Below are 19,832 nucleotides of genomic sequence, written 5' to 3'. Positions count from 1 at the left end.
ATTGTAGCATCATCTTAAATCTAAGTGTTTCTTGTGACATGTATTACCTTGGTGCTCATTTTATATGGCAAAGTGACCAGTGAGAAGGCCCCATTCCCCTGAGTTGGAGAAGTGAATTATGTAGTGGATGATTACTGGATTCCAAGGGGTACGAGTGCACAACTATCTTTAGCAGGTAGGATTTGAGAGCAGGAAACACAGGAAATTGTTTAGGACTGGGCATCGAGGATGGAGTGAGTGAACTCAATGCAGAGTCCTTTGTGTGGGCCTCCCTCACCCTTCCATTGCCAGTTCTGGGGGAACAGGACTGGAGTTCTGCTCCAGAGGTGAGAACAACAATAGGGTGGAGTAATAGGTAGAAGCCAAAGCATGAGCCAATCCCTGAAGATTTTTGACTGGCCTATTTGCATTTCTAATGGCACCAATAATAACAATGGTGGTGCCATGGAATGTTCTGGAAAGACTGATGTCCAGAGAAACTGTGAAGCCTTCTGGGATCCATAGATCCCATCCTGGGTCCTGTTCCAGTGGGGAGGCCAGAACACATACAACATGATCCCTCTCAAGTGGGGTTGCTCTTTGGTCTGTGATGGGTCTGTTACAAAAGAAGAAAGTACAGGAAGAGGTGTGGTGTGAGATCAGTCCTGCTGCTTGACTACAGAACAGAGTAAGCCTCATTTCACCCTGCAGGTCAGCAGGTCATCTTGGTTTCATTATTAGGTCTTATCTGTCACTGTTCTAATATGTATCCGTGCTTTCAAACTCAACATGACTCAGATGCCGATACCCATGGGGCAGTGAGACAATGTCAGATGCAAAAACCCAGAAATGGCAAATCACAATCAAAGAGGGGAAATAAGATGGAAAATCAGAGGGAGAGCAAATAAAGACAGAGAAAGAAGACAGCTCAGCCTCAGGATGAGAGAGGCTGACGAGCAGCCAGCAGAGCAGAAGTTTCCAGACAAGAATGAACAGTGAACTCCCCTTTGTATTTAAGGCTGTGGCTTCCTGCTGTCCGGTGTAGGCTGGTGCTGAATCAGATAATAACCAGGTCTAAAATGTGAACTTGTGTTGATGACATTGTCATGGGGAATAGCCACAAAGATTTGGTAAGAACTTAAAGAGATCCCTGGAAATTAATGAGAAAAGAAACAGCTCTCTTTAAAGAGAATGTCTGTATGTGTGCATGCATGTTGTTTCACAGGACAGAAGAGCAGGGAGAAAACTAAGAAAAGATCTCATTTTCTATCATTTGCTTTAAAATGTCAATTTAAAGTATAGGTGAAGTTCTATAGAGTACTATGCCCATTTTATAGAACAGAAATAACAGCCATGAACTCTGTTCTCATGGAACTCACTCTTTGTTGGAGTCTTACTACTCAAAATGTGCTCCTGTATCAGCCTCCTTGGGAATGTGTGAGAAATTCAGAGTCTCAGGCCTCACTCCAAACCACCTGAATTGGAGTGTTCTTTTTCAGGTGGTCCCCAAGCCCTTTGTAGACAGACAAAAGTTCCAGTAGATGCTTAAAGTCTGAAAGCAAGGCAAATGGATAAGACAGGGGAAAATGGGAGCTGGCAGCACAGGCAGTGAACGGGCTGTGTGCGAACCATCTCTATATGGTCAGGAAAAGTGAGTATTTGAAAAACAAGGAAGCAAGGAAAAGTGCAGAGAGAAATGTGGGTGTTTCGGCCTTGATGCGTTTTTGCAGCTGTAAGAGCTCCCCGAGCCTCTGTAACAGGAGACTAGCATACGGAGTAGCACCCATTGCATGAGGTTGTGGAGAGGAGTACATACAAAATACACAAGATGCTTAGTAAGCTCTTGTCTCAGGGTCAGTTCTAAGCTGGTTGGATATCATGACTGTCTTACTGTTCCTGTCATGAGCTGCTCTGAGACTGCCTCCCTGAAAATGTGCACTTGAAGTAAGAGCTTCATGTTTGAGACTGAACGCAGATATCCAGCAAGGGGCATTCTAAGCTGTCCTTGAGTCCCCACCACTCTGTTTCAGATCCAGTTTCCTGCTAATGCCCCTGGGAAGCAGGGCCCAGCCCTGGCTGTTTTGCCATTTGAGAGTGAATCAGTAAGTGAAAGATATTTCTCTCTTCCTCTCTCTCCCTGTCTACCTGTCACTGTGCCTTTTCAATAAATAATCTTAAAAAAATTGTCCTCATTGACAAGTTTGAAAGTATCACCTCCTGCTGGCGCCGTGGCTCACTAGGCTAATCCTCCGCCTTGCGGCGCCGGCACACCGGGTTCTAGTCCTGCTCGGGGCGCCGGATTCTGTCCCGGTTGCCCCTCTTCCAGGCCAGCTCTCTGCTGTAGCCAGGGAGTGCAGTGGAGGATGGCCCAAGTACTTGGGCCCTGCACCCCATGGGAGACCAGGAGAAGTACCTGGCTCCTGCCATTGGATCAGCACGCTGCGCCGGCTGCAGCACGCCAGCTGTGGCGGCCATTGGAGGGTGAACCAACGGCAAAGGAAGATCTTTCTCTCTGTCTCTCTCTCTCACTGTCCACTCTGCCTGTCAAAAAAAAAAAAAAAAAAAGAATCACCTCCTTTTATTGCTACATTTTTATTAGTATTAATACTATTGCCTCTACATTATCGTAGAAAATAACAATAATGATAGGCAATGTTTATTGAACATCTATTACTTGCCAGGCACTGTGTGAATCTTTTACAAGTGTTATCTAATTTTAATTTCCTCAAAATCCTTACCAGGTTTTGAATGTTACCTCCTTTTATTTTTTTCACAAATGAGAAAATTGAGGTCCAACAGACAGATAAGCTGTTGATGATGGGTCATGTTTTGGAGACCTAGATAGGACTCAGTAGGACATAAGGGAGGACTGTACAATGTCCCTACCACTGTCTCTAAAACAGCTGGGACAACTACAGCCAACTCCCACTTACACCTCTGTGGTAGGCAGAATCCTAATGATGCCTGCCCTCCCCCAACCCCCTCCCCACCCTTCAAGAATTCCATCCCTCACTTATTTAATTAAACCTTGATGTAGATACTGCTATTAAAGGGCTTGACTATATCATTAAATGTCGAGAGAGTGACTTCCTGACATACAGATACAATGCAGGCGAGCCTGACTCGGTCAGTGAGCTCTGCGATGGCAGCGAGTTTCACTACCTGCCGGCGGAAGGGAAGCCAGAGAGAGCTGGGGACAGAGACGACCTGAAGTTGACAACAGAAGGAAACTGATACTTCAGTCCTGTGACTATAAGGAACTGGATTCTGCCAACGCCCAAATGAATTTGGTAGCAGAGCCTCAAGATAGGAATTCGAACCGGCCACACTCCGACACTGGCTTTGTAAGACCCTAGGCAGAGAACCTGGCCAAGTCCCCCTGGGAATAGTGTGTGCAGGTCGTTCATAGTTGCTAAGCTGGTCTTTCGTCCCCCAGCAGCAGAACCTGAACACAGCCACTCTCAGAAACACTTTACAGTACACCACTGCTTTCGCGTTTTTGTCTGCGTCATTTTTTGAAGTCAGAGGATGTCATTTTATTTTTTTTTTCAAAGAAGTAAATGTAAGATGTGATCAACATATGTTTCCTGGATAAATGAATGGATGGGCTGTAGAGTGTGCTACTTTCGATTGCAAGTTCTGGCATCAGCTTCCTCACTTCAAAGTCTAATTTCCAACCTCGAGTGTTATTTGGCTTGAAGTGTTTTAATATTTAATCAGCCTCTCTGGGCCTCAGTATCTTCATCTATAAAGTTGGGATAACGATAGGAATGTTGGGAGGACTGATGACATAACACTCAGAAGATATTTGATGCATCACCCAGCACATAGTGATCCCCAAGGGAGTGTTACCAGTACACATGATTCTTACCTGGGTGGCTTAATGAATGAATAAACTCTGGCAAGGAGATAAGACACTACCATTAGCACAGGCCTCAGGCTTTCAAACTCAGGCCATGTTTTGTGCTAGATCAGGTCAGTAGGCATCCTGGATTCATGAACCTGTTGAATCAGTCACACACCAGACCCTGGGATGCAGGACCACACCCCAAGAAAAACAGTTAACAACTCAACTGCAGGCTCCACTTGGAAACTGGGAGAGGCAGATGGCTTTGCTTGGGGAGCCCCTGAACATAGCAGAATCATTGCCAACAACTGGGTCATCCAGACTGCTGACTTGGGGTGAGTGACTTGCAAAGGGTCCTCTGAATAGCAGGACTGTTGATTGAATCAGAACCGTAGAGCCAGCAACCCCAGGTGGACAAAGCTGGACTCCAACCACAGCCTCATTTATGACAACTATTCATTACAAGCTTTGGTGAGGAACCGAAGGCAGAAATCTACAAATATGCTTGTGATTTAATTGAGTGTGTATTATTCCCTTCTTTCTAATTTTTACAAAAAGACTCAGGAGGCAGCATTTCTTGGCCTATTATTTTTTCAGCCCTACCATGCTTTTCCGGAGGGGGAAAAAGAAGCCTATTAAAATAAGTTTGTCTCACACCCACAAACCCACCCTCCCATACACACACACACACACACTCACACACACGGGGGCGGGGGCAAAGCAGCACTATGGCACATGGATCTCTTAATGAGAGCTGTATGCAACTGCAACCCTGGTGTCTGCCATAGAGGGAAAGAAGGAGGGTTCCAGCCACACTCAAGACTGGAGCTTCTTCTGTGCTGTGACAGCCACTTCTGGCAGCCGGCTTCCGTTCCCCTTACCCATCTGCAGGACTGCTGTGCAAGTGCCGTTTGCTACCTGTCATCTTCCACTTCCCTTGTCTCTAATTTAAGCAAGTTAGGAAACATCGTGCTGTGCAGAGGAGGGGCAAGCTGGAATGTTTGTAAATAACTGGCAAATGCAGATTCATTTCAGCTGAGGGGGAAAAAGAATGCACAGTGCCGTGTGGTCCCATATGGGGGAACACTCTGGGTCTGTCACATGGAGGAAGGAACAAAAGCTGAGAGGGCTGCCCCGAACAATGGCCCGTCACAGACGCCCTGTTATATAACTGGGTTGTTTGAATTCACAATTGTGAAGGCAACAATTGTAGGAGAAAGCCTGTCCTCCTGCTGTAGGGTGGGAGGGAGGCAGGCTCCTGCGCTCCCACCAGCTGCCCTGGGAGCAAGCTCTGTCCGTCCTTGTGACGCCAACAGCTGACATTCAGGAGGGAAGGGCTAGATTACTCCTGACACCAAGAAGGTGCTCAGCCACACTGCGCTGAGCTGCAGTTGTGTATGTTTTTAATAATAATAATAAAAAAGACAGTGAATAAATGAGATACCACCTTTGCTACAGCAAGGGGCTGTTTGACAATGACCGGATTCTTTGGATTCAGTGCCTGCTCCTTGAGCTCATGTGGTGGTCTCTGGACAGTACACGGGAACTATAGTTCCCATGTTCTGTCTGCAGTTGGCGGAAGATGCAGACACAAATGTGTGGAAAGGTCATCACAGGGGCATCGAGGAACACTCGAGGGAGGTCAGCTGTGAGGACAGCAGGGCCGAGGCCATGGGAAAGACACCATGAACAATTCTGAAGGTTACTTGCCCTTTTGGTTGCATGCATGTGATGTGGGAAGTTGAGAATTTCCCCTACCTGCCTTTACAGTCTTGTGTTGAGCTGGCCCTGTAGGCAAGCCCTGAACTGCAGCCACACCCAAGCAGCTTATTCTGACCCTGCATGTGCTCAGTCACGTGTCAGGGACACCTTCCCCACCTCTCTCACTCCCCAGGCCCAGCTAGGATCTCTCCTCTTCCCTGGGCACATGCCAAACTCCTATCCTTCATTGATTAACTCTCCCTCTTTCATGAGTTCCTGTGACTTCAGGGTTCAGTTCCTGCAAGCCACCATCAGGGTCTGTTTGCAAATGTGCTTGCCTAGCAGGAGACTCTCACTTAGGTGCAGAGGCCAAGTCTTTCTGCTGTTGTGTCTCTTGTGTTCAGTGTTAAAGATGGCCTTATCATGTCAGTGACAGGAGCATTTCTTCTGAACCTAGGTGGCTGTGAAGATGCTTTGGCATTGGTAAGTTAGCTTGCAGGTACAGACTGAGTCCTGTTTTGCATTGTGATTGTGGCTGCATTGCTGTTGTGAGTTTAAGCTGGACATGCAAACAGAAACTTGGCTCTGATTCTTCAGCAATTGCATCTGTCTGGGCAACTCATCAGTCTGCAGGAGGCGACTTGCAGTTCCTTTTGGCTATTGTCTCCACAAGCATGAGCTTTCCAGGAAGGGGCATGGGAACAAATAGGTCCAAGGCTTGTCTTGTCACCGGCGTCCACAGGTGGACGTGTGTGGAGAGTGGTGATGGTGATGGTGATGATGACAGTGATGATAATTTGAATGCTTAAAGAGGGGCTCTGCAGTGCTAAGCACTTTCTTTTTTGTTTGTTTAAACCTCAGAATAAACACAGAAGTATGATTTTTATTTATATTAAAGCAGGAAATGACCTGCTCAAGGTCACATAGCTTAGGAAAGCTAGCACTGTAGGCTGAGAAGAACCACTCCAGAACCTGTATAAGTACATCTGCTCTAATCCCTGCTGCTACAAGTGTGCAAGCAAGTGCACACTTCAGCTCGTGTGCACACATGTCAGTGAACACAGAGTTGTGTGTGTTATGTGTGCTTATGTGCATAAGTGTGTGCTGGGCTGTCTCATTCTGCTTGTGCACCTGAGAAGGTCAGTGTCTACATGTGCTTCTCGCTCACAAAAGACCTCAGGGTTCCAATAAGGCCAATGTTAATATGGTAAAAAGATTCTGCACAGGAGCAGAGCACCCACCAATGGGTCCTCTGCTTCCTTGTCCAGTTTGACACAAGAGCACATTATAAGTAGAGTCTAAAATGGGTTGGGTGGGGATGCTGGCCTTGCCCTGGTGTGGTGCTATAGAGTCTGTAGATTATGAGAGGTCAACTTGCACTAGTGAAGGCTTGCTTTTCAATGGGAAAGTTGCAGGTATATGCACCCTGTCCGTTTTAATCTCAAGCACTTGGCACAATCCCCTCTCAAGGAGCAGACTATTTGTAAAGCCTGCTTCCTGTCAGACCCCAGGCTGCTGCAAGCCCCCTACAGATTGTAGAGCCCCAAGGCATGCGTGGGTGTGGATGGAGTATCCTGGTGATGTATGCAAATTGTGTTGTCAGTGGTCCTGAGCATAGTGCCAAGTGGCATTTTGTGTTACTGGACCATGGGTGGTGTCCCCTGAGAATGGAGTTCTCTGGGTTGGAGGTGGGACTGCACAGTGACTCATTCAATCCCATTAAAGGTGAGAATGCATTGAAGGCAGCTGGCATGATGGAGGAGCTGACAGTTCAGAGAGAAGCATACTCCCCACGCAATCCTGCAGCTCTGACTTAAGACCCAGAAACCTGGCTGATAACAGTTTTTCTTTATTGTCAAAAGTAAACTACTTCCTCCCAGGATTTTTTTTCTTTGCTTTATTTCATTTCATTTTATTCAGAATTACAGGCTAACAGTTGTGTTGGCAGTGCCCTCAATGATACTAATAGATACATGAGGGTACCACACAGACTTGGTGGTGGGGGGTAGGCCTTTGGTCTAGCAGTTAGGATGCCATATCCTACATCAGAATATCTGGATTTAACACTCAGCTTTGCCCCCAGTTCCGCTTTCTGCTATGAAGATTTTGGGAGGCAGCAGGTGCTAGCTCAAATAGTTGGGTCCCTGTCATCCCTGTAGAACACTGGTGTGGAGTGCCCAGTTCCTGGCTTCAGCCTGGTCCGGACCCAGCCATTGTAGGCATCTGGGGGAGGGAACCAATAGATGGGAGCTCTCTGTGTTTCTCAAATATATATATTTTAAAGTTTGTGGAAAATGAAATTAAAGGATAAGTTTATTTTGGTAAAAATATTTTGAAATCCATTTTTATGAGATCGGTTTTTCACGAACTTTTTGAGGATCCCTAATAGACTATAGCTTTTTTCCCCCTACCTTGTGCCTACTTGAGACATCTTACTTGAATCTGTGTAAAAGTATGTTTTCCAAAAGTCCTCATTTGAATTGAAGTTGCACAACCTCTCTTACATTATCAAGCAACCCAAGAGAAGTTTTCCAATGTTCACTGTGGGGCTGGAACCATGAAAAGCTTTATTGTTTTCTCTAGAAAGATGCTGAACTCGGGGGCTGGCGACACGCCTGAGGCCACTCAGTCCATGAGGGAAGGAGAACGGAGAACCCAAATGTGATGGGCAAAATGGTCCAGTAAAATTTTCCACTCATAAAGTTGGCAGACCACAGAACAATATGAAATGAATACCCGTAATGCAGGATCAGTTAAGAAAACACAGGGCTAGAAACAAGAGATGAATGTCAGGTATATGGAAAACGGAATCGCAAGGGAAAAAAGAGTTACTGATTGGTGAAATCAGGTCCGTGTAATTTTTGATGACATGAAAGTTATTCCAGTGGGCAGCCAAGTTGAGAAAATTGTGGAGAAAATTTGAACAACGACCATGTTAGAAGTGCCAATGGCAAACAGGCTCAGGCTTATCAGATCTTGAAAAAAAAAAAGAATATTATCTCCCCATTTTCACAGATAGAAACTGAGTCTCAGATGGACTCTCTCACACAAACTGACACTACTGGTAAGGGGTGACGTTAAAGCCTGGACCTCAGTGTGCCTGAACACCAGGCCTCCTACCAGAATAGTCCACCTCAGTATACACATTCTTCTTAGGCAGCTTCGATGCGATTTTGGTCATGACCATCTGCATGGTCTTGGTGCCTCTGCTGGTGAATCAAGTCTTGAATTTCTGGCAGCTAAAATTTTGTTGAAATTATTTGACCAAGGAGTCCATGATGTTTGGCCATGGAGGAGACATGAAATTTCTCTATTTAGAACTTTACTGAAAATTCCGTTACAGGGACTAGCCTTTTTTGAATGGAACCACAGCACAGAGACCCTGACAACCAAGGAGGATGGGAGAGTTGTTCCCTCAGGTTGGGGGCTGATGAAAACCCCAGCCTACTGAACTGCACTTTCAGCATTCAGACTGCCTCCCCCACCCACCAGATGGGCTCTCTGACCGTTGTACCTATGCTGTGATCCCCAGACTACACGTTTTTGGAAAATGCTATGTCCTCAGCTTGCATTCCCCTCACTGGTGCATTTCCCTGCTGGAGTTTAACTTCCAACTTCTGCAGTCAGTGGCCGTTCCTCTTTCTTCACATTTCCATGACTAACAGTATTCTTGGGAATGGTGGGATGACACCTTTCACTTGTGACTCAATATCAATTGACCCAGCGTCATCCACACAAAGGCTGGGACTATACCACATTCCCTTTGTAATTGCAGGGCCTAGATTCAAGAGCAGTGTCTAGCACAGAGAGCCTGCGACTTGCAAACATGAATAAATGATGAATCTCTGGGAAGTTAGATTCCTCATAGGTATGTCAAGGGATTTCATGAAACAAGGAATCCCTGCTCATCCTCAGACCGTATTAAAAATAAAAACACCAGAGAGATGTTGGGGGCCATTTGTTGTCAGCCTGTGGTTCATTTTATCATGAGGAATTCACTTCAGCTTGGAGCCTGATATCTTGCTGTTGGGAACATGTCCTCTGCCCCATTAAGAGGATTTCCCCCCAGTAATTACCGGGTAAATGACTTGTTAAACCCAGAGCCCTCACAATACATCTCTTGACATGCAGTTCATATTCCTTGGGCGGTTTATCGCACTTTCGGGTAGTACATATTTTATAGAGAAGGGAGAGCTCTCCAATTAATAGTAATTGTGATCGAAGCAGTAATGCTCGTCTCCAGCCTCATTCCGCAAGAGGAGACTGGAAGGCCCATGTTAATTGCCACAAAGAGCTCTGTCTTTCTGCGGCAGTATATAAATAATAAATTAGAGGAAGAGAGCGCTGCAACTGTTATGGTCTTCGAGGAGGTATGGATATTTATGTAGTGCTGATTGCTAAAAATCTTCTCCGGGTAATTATGAGGAAAAGTGGAATGTCTACATTTGTAAGAGAATTTTAATTAAAGGGAAGGTGACTCTCGTTATGGGGAAGAAGGAGCATTTGGGGATTAATATTCAGGTCCAGGACCTAGCGTCAGGTTTGATTGGCCCTTCCTGCTGCTGCTTGGACAGTGGCTGGAAACTCAATTCCTCTGGGTTCAATTTCCCCCGGTTTTTAAACAGTTATAAGTGCTTGAAGTTCTATTGGATAATCAAGTCCTGTAGTCGGCGGCTTCTCATCCGCTGGAGCAGAAGACTGTCCAGCAGGGCTGGGCCAGAAAATCGCCTTTCGGAGCGTTACCGTCTTCATGCATAACCTTTGAATATTGCCATTGCCGTGTTGGCTTTACATGGAGCAGATAGATGAGAGTACGTATACAGAAGGGCATGGCACCATTTCTGATACACCCCAGACTTTCACTAATGTTATGAGAACAGCGTCTGGTCTAGTGGTTTAATTTCCTTTGGTTTAATTTAATTTAATTTGGCTGTCATGATTCAGAAGTAAGCAGGGCATTGTTCTTGACCATAGTCGCTCACCATCGGCGTCTGAATGAGATACTCTCAATTGTGTTCATTTCTCATGTTTACAATGAGTTTAGTGATCTTAGCATTTTTAGTTATTTGTGAGGAGTGTGGGCAGAGATTCTTTAAAGGAGCTGATACAGACAATTCAGTTTCTTCCAGAAGGTTGTACTTGCTCCATATGGAATTCTAAATATTTCATGGAATTCCTGTGTTTACCATCCCTGTACCTTCCATAAGGTCCCACGGTGCACAGGACTGGACTGAGGAGGTTCTGAGAGCTAGATTAAGGAACTAGAGAAGATGTCTTGTCCTCACGGGCAGCTCCCCCTCCCACACAAGAAGCAGGTTAGTTCTAGACCCAGCTTTGCCCTTTCACTACGTACCAAAAGGAGAAACTTTTATTTTCGAGCATATATCCATTAACATATAGTCAGGGTTTCTCATGTGGCCTGGTTAGTCTTGTCTCCCAACTACACAAGGAAACAGACAAAAGAGGTCAAACAACATTTAAAGGAAACTGGTCTTTGGAAGGAGGGACAGAATCCCAGTAGAAGAGGCAATGCTCAGGAAGTAGACTTAATGGAGGAAACAGATGAGTGCAGGTATCTATAATAACCCTGGGGTGATTCAGTGGGATAGTATCACTTCAACACAAGGGCAATTCCATTGTTAAAAATTTGAGTGCTTGGAAATAAAAATGTCAGTAAATTAAGGAAACGTCTGGCAGAAAGAACACAGTTAAAGGTTCAATTAGTGAACTAGAGCAGGGGTTGACAAACTTTTCCTGAAAGGACTAGAGAGCCAATATTTTTGGCTCTGTGGGTCATAAATTCTCTGTCACAATGATTCAACTCTGCCCTTGTATTCTGAAAGCAGCTACAGACACCACAAGAAGGAACAGGCATGGCTGTGTTCCAACAAAATTTTACTTGTGGACACCAGTATTTGAACTTCATGTAATTTCATTATCAGGAAAAATTATTCTTCTTTGATTTTTCTCTAGCCAATTAAAACTGTTAGAGCCATTGTTAGCTCATGTGTTGTACAAAAGTGGGTGGTGAACTAGGAAGGACTTAGGAGCCATAGTCTGTTGACTCTTGAGATAAAAATGGCATTGAGTATTTTTTAATCCATCTGAATCAGATTAAATGTGGAAATTTTGAGGGAAGAAATAAGAAAGACAGGAGATTGAGCTGATTTTTTTTTTCTTACTAGAATTTAAAATACGGACTGTTCCATATTGTAGTTCATTCATTCATTCATGCCACTTGGACTGACTGCCGTGTGGACACAGAATTAACATTGGACTGCTGACTGTGTGCTGAACGACTTGCTGTTTTTGTGTCTCATCTTCCTGAGAGATAAGCATCATTGCAGTTTTAAAAATGAGGAAATTGATACAACCTGGGAAACTCAACTAAAAGTACTAGAATTAGGGCTAGGAGCTAGATCCAGGATTGTAGACGTCCAAAGTCTGTTTTCATTCTTTAACCACGGGAGAGTTTTGATGATTCTTAAACCAACCCTGGGTTCAGTACTTTATTTAGAACCCCTATGCTATTGAGAAAATCAGAGATTACCGGGACAGGTCAGTCCTCTCCAGCTGGTAAAGGCAGCTCCAGGACTCACGTGAAGAATCTGAATTTACAGAGGCACAAACAAACCCGCCCATCTTAGAAAGTTGGTAACTTAATGACTCAGGGAGTTGTGTGTCCCATAGAAATTTAATTCGCAAGGCCAAACAAATGTCTGGAGTCCTTCTAAGTGAAATAAATAGCAGCCAGCATGTTTGGATCCCTGCACTTGCCCAGATACTGTGCTGAGGGTGTCTCATGTGTCATCTTCACAATGGCTACATGGAGGTAAGTCCTGCAACAACCCCAGTTCTGCAGATGGGAGACCAAGGCCCAGAGGTGAAAGGGCTCGGCATTCTGCAAGTAGCTTGAACTTATTTTCTTGTTGATCATCACTTCTCACCTTTAGAATACAGGCTGCATAGGGAAGGATTTTCATCTGTTTACATCATTGCTAAATATCTTGAATTTAAAACAGTGCCTGGTACAGAAATAGATACTTAAAATATTTGTGAAGGGGCCAGTTTTGTGATGCCTGCATCCTGTATTGAAACACTAGTTTGAGTCCTGTCTGGTCTGCTTCTGATCCAGCTCCCTTCTAATTCCCCCTGGAAGGCAGCAGATGATGGTCCAAGAGTGTTAGCCCCTGCCACCCATGTAGGAATTCCTGGTTGGAATTCCTGGCTCCTGGCTTTAGCCTGGCCCAGCCCCTACCATTGTGACCATTTGGGGTGTGATCCAGTGGATATAAGACATCTTTCTCTGTGTCACTTTGTCTTTCAAAATAACAAATAAATACATCTTTAGAAAATGTTTGTGGAATAACTGAATTAGTGAAGGAATGAATAAATGAATGATGGGTGAGGGAACTTGCCTTCCAGTACACACAGACTAAATATCTGAGCGGGAATGCCTACGTGTCTACATCTCATTGAACATTCTGACACTCTAAAGAACTGGGAAGAAAGTGTGATGAACCATTTGCATAAAATGAATGTGCAATAAAAGAGGAAAAGGGGCATTTCTAGGAAGCTTTGTGAAAATGGTATACATGGTTTTGAAAACCCAGTTCTACCTTCATGGACATACTTAAGCCCATAATCAAGACGTGGAATGGTATTTTCTCAACCACACCATGTTTTCTTAATGTATTTTAGGCAAACTAACCCATAGAGGAAGAGCTCCATCAATATTAGCTGCACAAGAGTGTAAGAGGTGGTTTGCTGGTGTGGGAGGGACAGAAGACTTAGTAAAGTTGTCTATAGACAGTTTTGCCTCAGTGTGTCTACATTCAGGGGGAGAGGAGGAAGGAAAAAAGGGAAGGAAGGAGGGAGCTAAGAAAGGAGGCAGAGTGACTGGAAGGTGGGGAAGGGGGCAGGCAGGAGAGGAGAGGATAAAGAAGGAAGTAAGGAAAGAGTAAAGAAAAGATGGAGGGAGAAGATGAGGGGAAAGAGGAAGAGAGTGAGAAAGAGAAAGAACCATTGATTTGGCCAGTGGATAAGTGCACCAATAAAAAGTTGAGGCAGCCAGAGATGGCACAGCAGTTACTGAGGCTTTTCAGCATTGTATCTTTGACAAGTGGTATGAGATCTGTGTAAAATCTCTATTGAAGGTAGAAGAATCTGGAACACTTGTGGAGGGAGCTGGTGGAACATTCTCATGTGCTGGAGTGGCTGTTGTGTGCAAGAGGGAACTTACTTGATCCTGTCAGAGGTGGGAGGCTCTGCAACCATTCAGCTGCCTGTGTGCAGCATACCCTCTCTGTGGTCCCTCTGTGGTCCCATGGGGATTCCTCAGTCCCAGCAGCCAGGCTGTCAGGGTGGGCAGGATAGGCAGGCAGTGGGTCTTGGAGCCAACTCCTCTAGGAAGGGTTGACCAACTTGAGTCAGAACAGATGCAGACCTTTCAGACAGTGTGCAAGCCCACATGATCACATGCACACTTACACACACAATAGCTCAGGTACACCAGGGCACCTAAAAATGTTCACAGGAAACATGTATTAGGATAAAATTATGCATAGTTCTCAAAATTTTTGCACCCAAACATTTAAATCCTGTTTTCCATAAACTTCTTAAAGTACTCTTGTACTTATCCTGACTCACATACACTCACATGCAGTCTCATACACACATAGATACTCAGTCCACACCCTCACATACAAAACTCTGACATGGCATTGTCATGTATATTCACACCTGTATGCTCACACATGCAAATGCATCACACTTTGTCTCTGAAATTCTCGTCTGCACATACAGTCACGCACTCACACCCAAGTGTGTGTGCACACACATAATGGCATATATAGTTCTCACAGCTGTGCACTTTTGCAGACACACATACATACACCCAACCACACTCCCATGCACTCAGACCTACGCAGGTGTATTCTCCTGAACAGGCTACTCACTCTCAAGCCTCAGGAACCAGTTTCCTTCCTTACGCAGAACTCCCAGGATGTGCCTCATAAATGCACACTGCTCACCTCCCACAGAAAATTCCTCTGGGCTGAAGTGTGCCTCTGGGACGTGTCAGGCTACCTGCACCATTCAGGTTGTCTCTTTCCTGCCAGAAAAATCTTGAAGAACCAGGTTGAACAAATCCATTGAAACTCTGGAAAGGGTTGGGGGAAGGGCCCCAATGTCGTCAATAACAGAGCATTTGTGTGGCTTCTATTATTCCCCCGCTTTTGTATTATTCAGAAATCTATACATTGTGTTTGCCTTTTGTGTCCAGCTTCCAACAAACCTCCTTTTGTCCCTGTCACAAAGGCCAATAAACTCTGTGTGGCAAATAAGTTCCAGGGGCTGCTGGGCATTATGAGTAATTGTAATTCAGTCTATATCCTTGAGACTATGAACTGATATCAGGAGACAATGGCAGAGAGGGAGCCCATTGAGCTAAGGGAGCCCCAGCTAGCCCCCCAGGGGCCGAGATGGACAACAAGGAGCCTATTGATGGTGGCAGTTCCAGCCCAGAGCCTGAGCAGGGGGAGCGGGTGGCCTGGCCACATTGCTCAGCTCCACTGCTGCTTTTGTCCATCTGACAGTGCAAGCTAACACGTTAGAAGTAGTTCTGTTTATTTCTTTCTGGCAACATGATTTTGATATGCAGAAGTATTATGATCATCACAGTCAAATTAACACCATCTACATGCACCGTTTGCATGTGTGTTTTGCTGCAGGGGAGGAAGCTGGTAAGGACACTTAAAATCTGTTCTGTTATCAAATTTCCAGTAAACAATACAATATCATCAATGAAGTTCATAATGCTGTACATTAGCTCTTGCAACTTATTGATCTTATGACTGAAAGGTCATGTCTTTTGAGCCACATCTCCCACATTCCTTACCCTAGAATTAATTCTGTGTAGGTTGCTCAGAAGCTAGGAGAGGAAAAGGGTGATGAGGAGAGACAGACAGACAGACAGACTTTCCCAACCCCCTATGCAGCCCCTGTGCATTAACCCAGACCTGCTCTGCTGCGGCTCCTTAGATCTTAGATGTGGGCCGTGAGTCATGCTAAACGATAATGGATATTAAATGATAGGGAGGGGAGAACTGATCGATCCCCATCTCACTTACTAAAACACATCACTTCTACCTGGCTTCTTTCTGCCTCGGCACAGGGAGTATGGCTCCTCCTAGGACACCTGTTCACGTAGGAGGAGAATGGTCTTTGCAGCTGGCCAGATATCCAATGCTGGATTTCTGGAGGGAGCAGATCATTCTCCCAGAGGCAAATATCACCTGCTTATTCATTGCACAAACATTTACCATGTGTTTTCTGAATGCCAGCAGTGAGAAAGGTACCAGAAGAGGAGCAGAGAGTGAGCCAATGAAAGGTCTTACCCTTTCAAAAAGCAAAATAGCATTTTTTCATCTATTATTTAACTGTCTTAAAATCAAGCAAATGTTAAGATGACTTTTTTTGGTGAAAAAACATCATTGAACACTGAAGTTTTACACATTCTATTTAAATGCACAGAGCTAGGAACAATCTGGGTTTCTGAATGTAAACCCAATGTTGGATTATATTCGTTTTGATATCACTGCTGATTAAAGCATACCTCCAACAAAGCAGGCATTAGCGTATCTTCGTTCCTGTATAAAGTTCATTATTTTCATTTTTATGTCCCTAACTACTCATTAGGCTTTTTTGTCATTCACATTCCTGCTCAGGATAGAGAGAGTGGAGTAGACTTACCCTGATTTTTCACTGAAGACCACGAAGGTCAGCAGGTGATACCTGCTTCCTGGGAGGGATGCCAGAGGCTGTGACTCTCAAAGTGGCTTCCTTGCATCAAGCAAGTTTTTAATTGTGAAGACTTTTTGCAACAGAACACCAAAGCATGTTCAAGTTCTGAAAGCGTATCCATTTTAAACAAGCAGCTTTCATAGTCTTCATTGTGTGATTTCAGCTGAATTGGCTTAGGGGAGAGAGGGTGCCCTGAAGACCAGCAGTCTCCATGCGTGTGAGGGTGGAATGGCCTGTTTTATTTGGAGGCTGCAGGAGGCTCCCAGGGGAGGTGACCTGAACAGACACACACCAGCACCCTTTGTGTCAAGTCTCTAGGGGGAAACATCAGGAGAAGGAAGGTTCTGAGAGAGTCGGGGTTGGCTGTTCCAGAGTGGAGGGAAGTCAGTGAGGCTGCAGTGCGCTGATGGGGAGAGTGTGGATGGCGGGAGATGATCTGCAGGGGTGAGGAATGAGATCAGGGGAGGGGCTTACCATCTCTGTGGTCCCTAATGGATCGATGACAAAGGTCCATATTCTAGTTTTACCCTCTACAACTCCTTGTCCACGTGGCCACAGATGAGCTGCCTGAGTTCCTGAGCTCTGCTTTGTGTCTATCCTGGATCACCACCTTCCCAGAGGGTTCATGAACCAAGTCCATAGAAGACCGTCACTGGCTTAAGCTCAAGATGAAGTTACATGCAATGTCGACTGATCCTGAAAACTCTTCTTATTAAATTGCAAAATAGGGTGGCAATATTGCCTACCTCACATATTCCTCTCATGGCAGCCAAAACGTTATAAAAAGCAGAAATCCATAGGACTAAGGTGACCTTTGCGAGTCCTCCTTGTTTTCTCTGCCTGCTCTCTGGACATAAAGTGATGATAAAAGACTTAATGAGAAAACTTTAATGAGATGAGGTGGGAGTGTGTGCCAGGTGCTGGGGTGCACCAAAGAAGGCACCAAATCAGTTGGAAAAGGACAGGGAATACTCCTTGGAATAGGTGCCAGTTGATCAGAGAGGGAAGATTCCAGTGGGTATGAATTAGGCAGTCAGAGGGGGAAACAGTGTAGGCTCCATGTCTGACATGTTCAGAGGCAACAAGGTACCCATTCCTACAAGCTTCTGTGCCACACGGTCAGCTGGAACATAAAAAAGACAGAGGTGGTGCTGTGATGTGGGCATGATGTCAGTGTTCCCCAAGGGTCCTTTGTGATTGGAGGCTTGGTCTACAGGGTGCTATTGATGGAAGGTGGTGGAAACTTTGAGAGGCAGGGCTTAGTGGGAGGTCCTCAGGTCGCTGGGATGTGCTCTCAGAACATAAGCCCTGTGAGATTCCCTGCTAGTTCTCATGAGAGGTCCTGACTTTGACTCTACTGTTCCACTCTCTGCCTCTGCTTCTTTGAAGGAGAGAAACTTCCAAGTCCAGTTTCATTAACCAAGGTCCATCACAGAGTTTTATGATATGAAATAATAAACTTCTTTTTCTGCTTAAGCCAATTGGAACTTGGGCTTTTGATACCACCCAAAGGATCATTATACAAGCCAGAGTAAATAGGAGGCTTTGCAGAGCAGAGAAACAAGCCTACACTCAAGTGTGACCACTCAGGGCTCCCGAGCCCTCGGCTGGCACTCTCAGAAATCATCAGCCAGCTAATCCAATTTCCAAAAATTAATTACATAGAATAGTCTGTCAAATAGATGGGCATGGTATGTGATTCTTTGTTTCTGGCATTTAAAAATTGCATCACGTATCTCTCTCCTGAATTACTGCAATTTGTTCCTAGCCCCAGGGGCTTCAAATCTTGCCCACCTATTGCCCCCATCCCCTGCATTCACACTTTAGCCAAATGAATTTCCTAATATGCAAATCAGTCAAGGCATCACTCCTCTGCCAGATGACCTCAGGAGAAAATACAAAGTCCTTCTCATGGGTTATAAGGCATTCCCTAATATGCCTTCACTTCTTTCCAGCCTCTTCTCTTATGAACGCTTCCCAGTGTCCTTTCCCCTAAACCACCCAGTCACAATGAAATAATGTACAGTTTCCGGAACACACCAGGCTTTCCCATCTGGATCCATAAACATTGTATCAGCTACAAGGAACCATCCATTTGGAAACCTTCTTCCCTCACCCTCTCCTTCATCTACTCAGCTCTCACTTGCTTCTCGGGTCTTCCCTGTGATGTCACTTCCTCTGAGAAATCTCGAATAGGGGCCCTTCCTTTGGATGCTAGAAAACCTTTTCCTGGCAAAGATGCTAGATATCACCCAACTCGTGTCCTCTTTTCCTGGGATCATATCTAGCCTAAATTTCCTGGACTCCTTAGCAATTTGATGGTCAGTGCGAAGATGTTTTGGCCAACAGACAAAGTGATGAGCAACGGGAATATAACAGAAACAAGATACAAGCCCTGTGACTGCTGTCTCCACTATTTGTAAGGGAAGATGGTTTATAAACAAGGAATTAAGTAAAATAACCTCAGATAATAGTATAATAGTATATTCTGTAAAGAAATTCAGACTTCCCAGGATACCTGCAGACCACATGGAAGCAGACTGTTGGAATTATGACACTCAGAAAACCTGTTTTATCTGTCAGTGCAACAAAACTTAAGGAAAATGTAGCCAATTGGCATAATTTTAATCCTGAAATCAGAAACCCTCAAAGATGCAGGCTTTACCACTACAAATGATATCACCAACCTAAAAATGAGTTTATTGAATAAAGAAAAGATAGAATTAGAGAGCAGCAGCCCAGTTTCTAGTGAAAATGAAGAAAAGATGAATCTGAAATAAAATAAGGAGCTAAAGACAGTTCTATGAGGAACTGCAGGACACCTTGGCAGGTTTGAGCAAAATACAGGTGAAAATGGAAAAGCTGTCTTCAACTACCAAGGAAATTTGTGAACAAGAAAATCACCATTATGAGGAGCAGTTGACTACTCCCTCTGTTTCTCACATGGCCAACAGCCCATTTCTACAAGGTTTCCCGCAAGCTCTCTGATATGTACAGGCAGGAGCTGTTCCTGAAGTGCACCCTGGCTGAAGAGCTGGCACACACCACAGACTGCGACCTCACCCTGAGCTACTTGTCAGTGTCGCTGCACTGGCCTCACGTGACAGCAAGCTGCATCTGGCAAGCATGCTGCTCAAAATGGAATATCAAGCACTGTGACCTCCCAGTGGCTTTGCGTGAGCTCCATCTCTAGGCTTCAGGCTGCTGGCTTCTTCCACGTCTGTACAGGTGGCCAGTCACCTGTGTAGGGCCCACTGCCATGTCCCAGCAATGGTGCCTTGGCTCTGGCGCAGCCACCTACCAGCTTTCTGCAGGTCCTCCCCACTGGGTCATTCTACCCACTTCTCACAGCCTCTCCATGCACGCCTGCCTCTCCTGTAGCTGCCTTTCATGTGGCGCCCCCTGCCACTTGCCGTCTTGTGAATCTGGCATGCATACAAATGCTTCTGAGTTCCTGAACAGAATGATTGAGTGACCTGGTTTTTGTAAATTAGGTACGTTT

General features: G+C 45.1%; 1 long non-coding RNA gene and 1 pseudogene across 4 annotated transcripts in view; both read left to right on the top strand.

The window, feature by feature from the left end:
- The window catches only part of LOC149121028 (uncharacterized), a 398,949-nt gene that overhangs the window by 333,022 nt on the left and 46,095 nt on the right, over positions 1 to 19,832 (top strand). The window lies entirely within an intron of this gene.
- LOC149121029 (cyclin-dependent kinase 2-interacting protein pseudogene) lies at positions 6,831 to 19,489 on the top strand (annotated as a pseudogene).

This window comes from Oryctolagus cuniculus, chromosome 18, assembly GCF_051225735.1.
Source record: "Oryctolagus cuniculus isolate XC-2025 breed Fujian yellow rabbit chromosome 18, ASM5122573v1, whole genome shotgun sequence".
Taxonomy (NCBI): Eukaryota; Metazoa; Chordata; class Mammalia; order Lagomorpha; family Leporidae; genus Oryctolagus; species Oryctolagus cuniculus.
Note: the sequence above shows the minus strand (reverse complement) of the source record. Positions and strands in the feature narration are given on the sequence as shown.